The sequence below is a fragment of the Polypterus senegalus genome, chromosome 1 (assembly GCF_016835505.1).
Source record: "Polypterus senegalus isolate Bchr_013 chromosome 1, ASM1683550v1, whole genome shotgun sequence".
NCBI lineage: Eukaryota > Metazoa > Chordata > Cladistia > Polypteriformes > Polypteridae > Polypterus > Polypterus senegalus.
In genome coordinates, this window is record NC_053154.1 from 164404990 (window position 1) to 164416348 (window position 11359).

The window sequence follows — 11359 nt, forward strand, 5'->3', positions numbered from 1 at the left end:
CGGGAGGAGAGGAGAAGGACGTCCGTTCCGCTCCTCCCATCATGCTAGTCTCCTGACTTCTCATCCAATATGCACTGCCTGGTCATGTGCCCACCTCCAACTTGTCACTTGAGTCGTTGTCGTCTTTGCACAGTCCAGCTGCACCTGTGACACGCATCTAAGAAGACGCATGTTTGTCGCGGATGCGAATTGCTGTATGTAGCATGTAAAACAGTTTGCTATGGTACACGCGGCCGTGCGTTGTGTCCGAAAACTCGGTTTTTAAAGACTGCTCACTTCATTGTGTTTTAACCTCAGTTGTAAAGGATTGTTTTAAGGATTCCATGGGATACCCCTTGCAAACAGTTTTACACGCTGCATATGGCGATTCACCTCCGCGAGAAACATGCTTCTATGAACAGTCAACGTGGTTCGGAGGTGCATGTGGCCTCTATGACAGACGAATATAAATGACGCCGTTTTTTCTGTGTCGTCTCGTCCGAGTTGGTGGGCGTGGCTCTGCGAGTTGTCATCGTATCCAATGGTCTTGGAGTTGGTGGGCGTGGCTCCTTCCTGCGTGTGCCATAGGTGTCTCACTTGTCAGCGGCTTAGTGAATCCATGCCCCTTCCGGCATGCTTTCCATGGGTGTCTTACCTTAGTGAATTATATATATAGATATTCTTGTGCATAATATTATATGGAGAATGGTTTAACCTTTTCAACTGACCAATTTTAGGTAACAGGCCTTAAGCCTGAAAGCCTTTTCAGGATGTACAGGGGTACAGTGTATTCTGGGAAAGTTGAGAGGCAAAGTAGGACTTTACAACGTTTTTAATAGCAATTCTGTTTACAGCTTCATTTTAATTCTCATCGGAATCAACCTTGGTTTGTGTAATCATGTTTTAGTAACATTCCAGTGTTTTAAGAATCGATCTGCTCTGCTAGTGGAAACAAAACAGTGGTGCACACTTGATTTGTGCATGAAGGAAGGAGAGAGAGAGAGAGAGAGAGAGAGGGACAGAGAATGGCTTTTTCTTAACTTTTTCCAATGAAATCCATCTTGGTTCAGTTTTTAGCTTAGTTTAGTAGCCACATTGGTGCAATAATGGAGTGTTTGATTCACGTGCTGCCTTTCTGACATTTTGAGAGGGGCTAATGACATTTAAATGGAGCTTGGCTTCTGTTTCACTGCTGTACACTTGCAAAGGAACTCTTCTCTGGCATGAAATCTTTCTTTTTAATTTTCAATTAAGGACATACTGTAAAATATGTAAAGATATATAACCTTTAACTAAAGAACTGGCCCTTCTGGGAAATGTTACCTGGGAGTGAATGAAGACTACATGAAGAATGCACAAACCAGGTTATATAGGTTTGTATATATATATAATATATATATTTTTTGTTTTGTGAAAGCTTCAACTCAGTATTTCTGTGCAATTATTGATTGCTGGTCTATTCAGCTGGGATGAAGACTGCAAGCATTCCAGCCAGGTTCTCAGGGATGTCTTAACGTATGGGCACAATGGGCATTGGGGTGCCCATGATGTTTATGATGCCTAGGTATGTTTCTATTTTGCTATCAAAACAGGGGCCCTAGTGCACTGTTTTGCCTGAGGACCTATGATGCTGTTAAGATGGCTCCAGGGTTCTGTCCCCAGTCTTGCAAACATTCCATTATGGCCTCCCAGTCAAAAAATCAGTCTTCATCCTGGCCAGGATGCCTGTCGGTCCTCTATGGCACTTACACTGGTTTTGACTTATCTTCATATCTCCTTTTGCATGACATTTTTCTCAAAGTTTAGTATCCTCAGGTTGAAAAGTTAAATAATGTAGAGGCTTTGTTTCATGTACACCAAGATCGAATCATCCCAAATTTAACCTCATTTTAGCACTCAGAATTAATTGTTTTTGTGGAAATAGATCTTTTTATGTGCACTAAGGTCTTGTGAGTGTGTGGAAAGATTGAAACATTTCATTATTTTTGAAAAGAAACACTTCAGGAAGCATCAGTAGACATTCAGACCATACAATCTTTGGAAAGGTGCAGTCAAGCAAAATCAAGCAAAATCTCTGAAGAACAAACACGCAAATGAAGGCAGAAAGTGAAAAGCCAAAGGCAAGAAGTCAATATTAAAATTAAAAAGCAAAGCACAAGAGACTTGCGAGAATCAATTATTATAAAGCAAAACAAATTTCACATTGTAGGGTGCCATAGGCACAGTGGTAGCGCTGCTTCATCGCAGTAAAGAGACCTGTATTCGCTTCCCGGGTCCTCCATGCGTGGTGTTTGCAAGTTCTCCCTGCATGGGTTTCCTCTGAGTAGACCTGCTTCCTCCCACAGTCCAAAAACATGCAGGTTAGATAGATTCACGATCCTAAATTGTCCCCAGTGTGTGTTTGGTGTGTGTGTGTGTGTCCTGCGGTGGGCTGGCACCCTGCCCGGGGTTTGTTCTCTGCCTTGTGCACTGTGTTGGCTGGGATTGGCTCCAGCAGACCCCCGTTACCCTGTTGTTAGGATATAGTGGGTTGGATAATGGATGGATGGAAGTGTTCCATAGGTACTCTTGAGCATCCTTGAACATTTTGCTATTTTTCATGAATCTTTAATAAGTTTCTGGAGATATTTTTTACATTTTCTGTACAGTTTATTTGTTGTTTCTAACATTCAAAATGAATCACGTTATCTTGTTCATATTATTGCAACATCAATTTTGATTTAATACTATTTAATGTGGGTGCCAACATTGTGTGCAGTTTTCTCTATGGTGGAACCCATCTTGTTTATCATTGCTGCACCAACTGCTACCTTGTAATTCATGGTACGTGGTGTATTGTATTAACAGGACTGAATATAGAAGTGTGTAGCACACAGATGCTTCAACACCTAACACGTCCAACAGCAGTTAAAGAAAGAATAGGAAATATTGCCTCAACAATGCAGGGATCAACCCAAAATGCTTATGACCATATCAAATGCTATTTTTATATTTTCATAATTATTTATTAAGATAAAACAGTTGCTAGAAAAACTCTACATAGCCACTTGGCACATATACAATTAAATTGTTTGCTTTGCTTGTCCACCACCAGCCAGAACCGGTCTGTAAGAGGTACTTGAAGTTTGCTAATGTGATACTTTATCTGCCAACAGACTCATTTTACTCTAGCCCCCAGTCACAAGTAGAACCTTGATTTGTAGAAAGTTCAAGAAAATAGGTCATGCATGATCAGGACTGGTTCAAAGGCATGCATAAGGAAATGGAGCTGGCTGCTAAGCTATATAATAAGGAAGCACAATAACAACATAAATATATAATATCCACCAGCACCTTGGGGTTTCTGCCTTCTCATCCATCATGTCCATCTAGATACCACACTGAACCAAAGAATAACCAGCTCAGAAAAAAGGTTTGACAGAGCTACCTGATATCTAGGCACGTTGGGTACTTAGATGGCACATTAAATTTATATAGTGTTTTGAGTAAATACAGTAAAAGTTTGAACCTGCTCCTCTGGTTAAATTCAAAAATAAAGTTATCAGTGTATTTAAGTCTTATTCACTCAGATGAAGAACACAAATGGAGCTGCAGACTGCAGATGTATCTCCAATGCACAATGGTAATTTTACGTACAAAGAGCTGTAGTCAAACGGTTTGTGATATTCTGGTCTACATATAAAAGGGTCCTAAAGGGAGGAGGTCATCACCAGATCCCTCCATGGTAAAATACAAAGCAAATTTCAAAATTGTTTTGCTAGAATAATAAACAATGTTATCAGCATATAGAAAGACATAACTGGCACATATCAAAACTGAATAATTAAGTTCCCAGCAGTAAAATATAGTCAGATTTCTCAATAACCAATGGTGAGAATCTCACTTGTGAAGTTCTCACTAGTTTCTCACCAAACTATTTACCTAAAGGCTTGCGAGAAGATCAGCGAGAAGCAGGATTATTTCACTGTTAAAATGAAACAATGCCTCAAAAAAATTCCCTTTAAGAGGAATTTTGTTCTAAAGGTTTGGTAACAGCAGCCTTGAGAAACAATGAAAATTAAAGTATAAAATGAATAGGGGATTCGTATTATGAATCTAGGGAAATTGTAGTAAAATTAAGATCCACCCATTAAACGCAAATCTTAACACCACTGAAAAAAAATGCTACATGTGATTGCAGTGTGATTAAATTGTTGATGATGACAGCAGGCAAAAATCGCAGATTATTCATTATGGCAGACCACTTTGTAACAGGGAAAAAAAATGGACAGACTACAGCAGCGTCATCACATATTTTTGTAGAATATTGTAGGACACCACCTGAGTTGTGATACACCTTATATAGTTCCTTTCCACTTCCTGACAAAGTTCAGTTCTCAGATGATTTGCACATTAAGGGAAGGTAATCCATTCATTCATCTAAACCCACATATTTAGAATAGGGTCACAGGAAAATAAATCTCAGCAAGCATCAGGCACAAGGCAGGAAAAATCCCAGAACATGACATTAATCCATTGCAGGGAAGGAAATCCTTTTTTACAAACACAAAATTCAAGGTTCATCAGTGAGAAATTTAATTTACCGGTGAGAGACATATAAGAAACTGGCCCTAAGTCTTTAATGACTTATGTTGTAGGGAAACTTTCTCTTGTTTTCATCACATTCTGTTTTTTCTCATCCCTTGAACCCTATATCAGATCAGTGGCACAATTCATTTTTAACTTTGGTGTCTGATGATTTTTGACTCATCGATTGTTGGGTTGGGGGTATGGCAGGGATCACTCAGTTACTGATTGTCAGAGTATTTTTTTCTTTTGTGATAATTTACACATACATGCTCTGGATCAGCAAGGACTGTTGCATCAACAAGGAGCTATGTGAAACAGCACATTAAACGAAAACCTAAAATAGGCCCAGTCATGAATATGAAAAATGTATAGCTAAGGAAATATTATTTATGGATGAACCTGCCAGGGCCTGCCTTTCTTACATTTTCACATGTGATGAGATATGACTGCATAAACTGGCTCCTAAATAATAAAGAAAAAATAGTACAGGCAACACATGAAAAAAGACTAAAAAGTGTTTAAGACATAATCAACAAAAGAAAGTGCAAAATATGACAAATGAATAAAATGCTTACAATGTAGCCAGGTAGACTTCACAAGTCTAAATCTGGCAATTCTAAAAGGGTCAATAGCCTAGACAATATTAGCTTTGCTCACTTTTACTTATACAGTGGATAGTGGCAGCTCTGCATTAGAGGCCAGTGGGGCATTGCCATTTTTGTGCACCATTATGCAAAATAGTTAATAACTGTCCTTCAATAATTTTAATTTATTTTTTAAATGTTTATAGCAAAATCAACTTTTCCTTGCTAATCACATTTTCTAATTATTTTCAATGCAGAAATGTTGGCCTACTGAAAAGTATGTCCATAACGCACTCAATTCTTGGTCAGGGCTCTTTTTGCATGAATTACTGCTTCAATGCGGCATGGCATGGAGGCAATCAGCCTGTTGCACTGATAAGGTGTTATGGAAGCCCAGGATGCTTTGATAGCGGCCTTCAACTTGTCTGCATTGTTGGATCTGGTGTCTCTTATCTTCCTCATGACAATACCCCATAGATTGTCTATGGGGTTTTGGTCAGGCGAGTTTGCTGGCCAATCAAGTACAGTGATACCATGGTCATTAAGCCAGGTATTGGTATTTTTGGCAGTGTGGGCAGGTGTCAAATCCTGCTGGAAAATGAAATCAGCATCTCCTTAAAGTTTGTCAGCAGAGGAAAGCATGAAGTACTCTAAAATTTCCTGGTAAATGGTTGCACTGACTTTGGACTTGATAAAACACAGTGGACCAACACCTGCAGATGAACAACACCAGCAGTAAAATGTCCAAACCAAGTGCAATTTGCAGCTGAACTACTCTCTAAAATAACTAGAGAAGACTTCAAATTTGACTCCGAGTTCTCAGCAGCCTACCACATACATGGATCGAATGCCTCAAAACTGAAAAGCCTGATTGTCCATTTATCCAAACTATAGGCTAAAGAAAAATCTCAGACTGAAAGAGGAGATTATATTTGAAAAAAAGGTCATTATAATCTTCCCAGATTATTTCCCCTGCAACAGATGCTAAATCCATTCTACAGCACCTACGCAGAGCTGAATTCAGATACAGCCGCTTGTACCCTGCCAAACTGAAAGTTGTTACTGAAGGTCAGTTTTAAATTTTTAGCTCTTTTGAAACATGATCATGATCATACCGTGTTCTGCAACTTGGAACATCTTTTCGTGCACCTTTTTTTTGTTAAACCTCAACTATTATAATAAAATTTCTTCCAGTGAATATATGTACATTTGTCAACCACAAAGTAACTAGCTATTTACAGTGCATATTTTTCACCTAATATCCTTAGTTTATTGTATCAGGAATGTCATATTATATGTTATCTCAGCCTCCATATGATCTGTTTAACACAATTCCCTATGATTTTTGTATTGGGATTGTTTAAGATCATACCCTTGGTTTATTGTATTTGGACTGTACTTTCAAAAGACATCTCAATTTTAACCTTTTCCACACCATTGCTGGAGTTTTCATTTTGTTCTGGAGGTCCATTGTCTCTTGGCATGTCTGATGACTGGGACTTTGTGGAGTGTGGTCTCCCTCACTCTGGAAGACAAAATGTGTGTATGTGTTTGTGTGGGTGGGGAGGGGGGAGCATTGCTATTTTTTATTTATCCTTTCTACCCCAATAACAGTAAGTGCCAACATATCAAGAGGCTTTATAGCCATAACACCTGGCAATAATATAAAATATTGGTTCAAGCTATCCTATGTAACAATGTACTACCTTAACTTAAGAAAACAAAAGTTCAGCTGGAATTTGAAATGTCTCAATTATGAATTAAAGACAAAGCATTCTCTCACTTAAAACGTTAAATGCCAGGATGGTATTTTTACAGGAGACTCACTTAATAAGTTTTGGTTGCAAAGGGAGTGGATAGGCCAATTTTTTTACTTCAGCTATACAAAGAAAACTAAGGAATCTTAATACACAGAAATATTCCATTTGTAGTGTCAGATGTAATATCTGATCCTGAAGGGTGATATGTCATGGTGATGGGTAATTTATTTAAACCCAAATTGATTCTGTTAAATACCTATACACCTAACATGGATGATATAGATTTCATCCAAAATGTTTTTGCATCTATTCCTAATGTGAACTCTCATAAAATTATAATGACTGGAGACTTTAATTGTGTTTTAAATCCAGACCTGGATGAGTCTTCAGCTATCGCAGCGACAACATCTAATACTGCAAAAATAATTACACAGTTTGTAATGGATCAGAACTTACCAGACCCATGGAGGTTTTTAAATCCTAACCTAAGAGCACATTCCTTCCAAGAAGTTCATCATTGTTACTCAAGAATTGATTATTTCTTCATAGACAATAATTTTTTGCCTATTATCAAATCTTAAGTACAATACTATTATCTCCAACCACGCCCCTCTTTTCGTGGAGCTTAAATCACTATGCCCTACACATGCATTTCACATCCAGCATCTTAAACCCCTGTCATTAGCTGATGAGAACTGTACAGAATTCATATCCAAGCAAATTGATTACTTCCTCTAGACAATGCATCCTCAGAGGTGTCTGCAGGAATACTGTGTACGAAACTCTGAAGTATTTTTAAGAGGACAGATTATTTCATATCTTTCTCACAAAAATAAATTGGAGGCCAAGAAGGTCTGAGTTAATCAGCAAAATTACCAGAATATATCTAAAATACGCTAGGTCTGCTAATGAGGCACTTTATAGGAAAAGACAGGCTCTGCAGTCAGAATGTAACCTCTTAGCTACTAAAGAAACAGAACAGCTCATCTTTAAATTGTGACATGTAAAGCTCTTTTTCAAGAAACTTTTGCTGTCTGTATGGAAAATTAAACAAAGCATGAATAGATTGTCCACCCTCTACCTCACATTAACTGGGAGCATCAACACAGTTAAGATGAACATCCTTCCAAAGCTTCCCCATATACATTAGCAAATCTTTATTTAAAGAAATTAGATTCAATCATAAGCTCATTTATTTGGAATTTGAAACATCCATGCATCCAAAGGACGACTCTAAAATGACCTAAAGCAGAAGGGGGCATGGCACTACCTAGTCAACTACCATGCACTTCTGCTCCATAAATTCAAAATGAAATGTAACGCATGTGCATGCACCTGCTGTCCCACCATGACTCCTCCCAGAATTATGCCCCTTTGAATATGCAAATCAATATAAACAGCCCTTTAATTTCAACATTTTGTGAAAAGACAATGGCAAAAGCACAAGGAAAACAGAAGAATTTCAACAAATGCGAAGTGGAGGCAAGTAAAAATGTATTATTTGTTGGCTTAAGCAGTGGTATAAACAACAAAAGGAAGTTGATGGAGAGATATAGAGTGGCAGAGACAATTGAAATTTCAGTTCAGAAAGTCAGAAAGTCGCACAGCACCCGAAATGAAAAAGAAGTGGACAGATATCAATGTCAAAGTGAAAAGGCGAGTTGTAGCCCACCATCTGAGTGTCATATAGAAGTGTATTAAGGTACAGTGAAAAGAAAAGAAAACAGGGACACAGTGAAGAAAAAAAATCGAAATGTTGACTTTAATCTCAAAACTTCCATTTTAATCTTGTAGTTTATTTTATTTTTGTAAGTAGAACATTGTAAACTTCTTCTCAAAATCGATGTATAATTTACAAGAGTCTCATATGCCATCATAACTAAAGTAGCATGTTAAATGAATCGTATTCTATGTGTTCTATGTGTGTGAATAACTATGTGCTTCTTAAATGGGCATTCTCTTTCGTAGACAGGATCTCCACACAGGATACATCACATTCATGATATTACTGCTCTCTGAACATTTTAGAATACTAAGATGTATACTTGATATCATTTTCATGATGAAATCCATTAAAGCATGTATTAAACATTGGGACACGGTGGCACAGCGGTAGCAATGAATTGATGGTGCCTCATCTAGGGATTGTTCCTGCCTCCAGCAAGATGCTTTCTGGGACATACACGACCGTCATTGAAATAATTTATTTCTGCAGTACTGTCTCTGTCAAATATACCAACCCCCAATTCCTGTTCTTCCATTTTCTTTCTCCAGGTAACCAATTGCCACAACCACGTCAAACCATCTATAAGCTTAGAACACAGATTTTTGAAAAATTTTAAGGAACATTAAAAACTCTTTGTCATATATGTTTAATTATTCCATGCATCTATCCATCCAGAGTCGCACCAGTTCCAGCAAGTATGCAGTGCGAGGCAGGAACAATCCCTGGAAATCTAAATTGACTTAAAAGCCAGTCATCATCATCTCTAAATATGCACTCTCTTCTATTGAATTGAAGTGAATTCCTTTATTGTCATTGTATGGTATAATGAGATTCAATAGGCAAATCCTTCATAAAACTTATTTTCCTATAAACTGATAAAATAACAATAATAATAACAATACAATAAAAAACAATGAAAAATATACAATATGAAAGCCTAAGTACAATATATATGTACATATAATGTGCAAATGGTTCATAAAGTGGCTCAGGTTGTGCAGTATTACAGCTGAAGTGCAAGTTTACAGTGACGTAATTGTAGTTATAATTACAAACAGTTCTACCAGGAGCACTAGATGGACTAATTGAGTGCATTTGTAGCTCTTTGGATGAAACTGTTTCTGAGCCTTGAGGTCCATGCAGAAAAGGCAGGAAGCATTTGCCAGATGGGAGAGGTTCATATAGACTGTGCACATGGCTGAGTGGAATTTATGCAGATGATGGTGGCTTTCCCGACGCAGCGTGCGCTGTAAATGTCCTCCAGGGCTGGAAGCTGTATAATTATAATCCTCTACACTCTCGAAACAACCCGCTGTAAAGAATTCTGATCAGCTGCTGTATAGCTGTGATACTACACTCAGATACACTGGGTTAAATTACTCTGAGTGGTGCATTCCGTGCACCATTATATTGTTACAGGTTGATTATAATCAGGTGCCTTAAATTTATAAACAAAATACAGATAATTTCAATGTATTTGATAAAGCCCGCATTGTAGCAGATGCCACATGTACTATTATCCCTTTCTCAGTTTGAGTCTCCTTAGGGTGAACATCAGGAAATGGGTTGGTGAGGGTTCACTGAAAATGGGGACCTAAATCTTTAAGACACAGCGCAGACAGGACAGTTGAGCTGAAGACAATTTAAGGAAGGCAGACAGAGAGAGACATTGAGTGTGTTAGCACCAACTGTCTACCTGCAAGCCACCTGCTGGAAAAAGGTTTTGTTTTACTCTGGGATTAAAGAGAGATGCATCTCTGAAAACTAACATTTTTTGTGGTTTAACCGGAGCAATCAACATTTGTTGATTTGTTATGGTCAGTTACTCCAAAAGATTTCAATAAGGAACTGCTTTTCTCTAGCAGTATTCTTATCATGCAGCTTGGCTGTGGCTTTAAGGGGTATTTTGGGCTAAGTACAATCACTGGTGAAAATCTGTACCTTTAATTGAGAAAGACTGGGCTGCCATGAGGGAGCATCAACAAAAAATTAGGACTCCTCAGGAAGTAGTTTGCCCAGTGGTCAGGGTCAACAACACAAGGACCAATCTGCCGGGACTGAGCTCACTACTGTGCGGACCCAGTTACCCCTGTTGGTTGTGCCAGTAACTGTGAGGGGCATCACTGGGAATGTGGTAGTAAACACTGGAAGCACCCTTACCTTAATGAAGCGCAGCTTGCGGGAAAAGTTTTAAAAACCCTACAAGTTGCCCAAGGCAGGTGGTAAAATAAGGTTCTTCATTTCAGATGGGAGGGTGTATGGTGATAGTGGCATAGTTAGCATTGCACAGTGCTTCCTGGGAGGTGAATGTACAGTATATGTCTTAGAGGATGCCTTCTTGAACATGCCACTGCTACTTGGTTTGGACTCCATCATTGCGGCAGGCATGATTTTGCATCCAAAGTCCAGGGATTACACACTGCCCGGAGGAGAGGTGTTCAGGTTTGAAGAAAGATCTTAGGAAGTGCTACGGTGGCCCAGTCTTTTTACTATCTGGCACAACTAGATTCAGATCTGGGTCATATAGAAGCTAACATAAGTACTCATCTCTGGGAGGCACAGCCTCTATTGAGAAGATGGCCTATGGTTTGGACAGACAAACTGGGACACACTGCAGTAGTTACTCATCACATACACACTGTTGATGAGTTCCCTTTCCATCTTAGGGCCTACAGAGTGTCTTCAATGAGGAGATGGTTTGACCGCATGTTGGAAGACGTTATACAACCTTCATCTTCGGC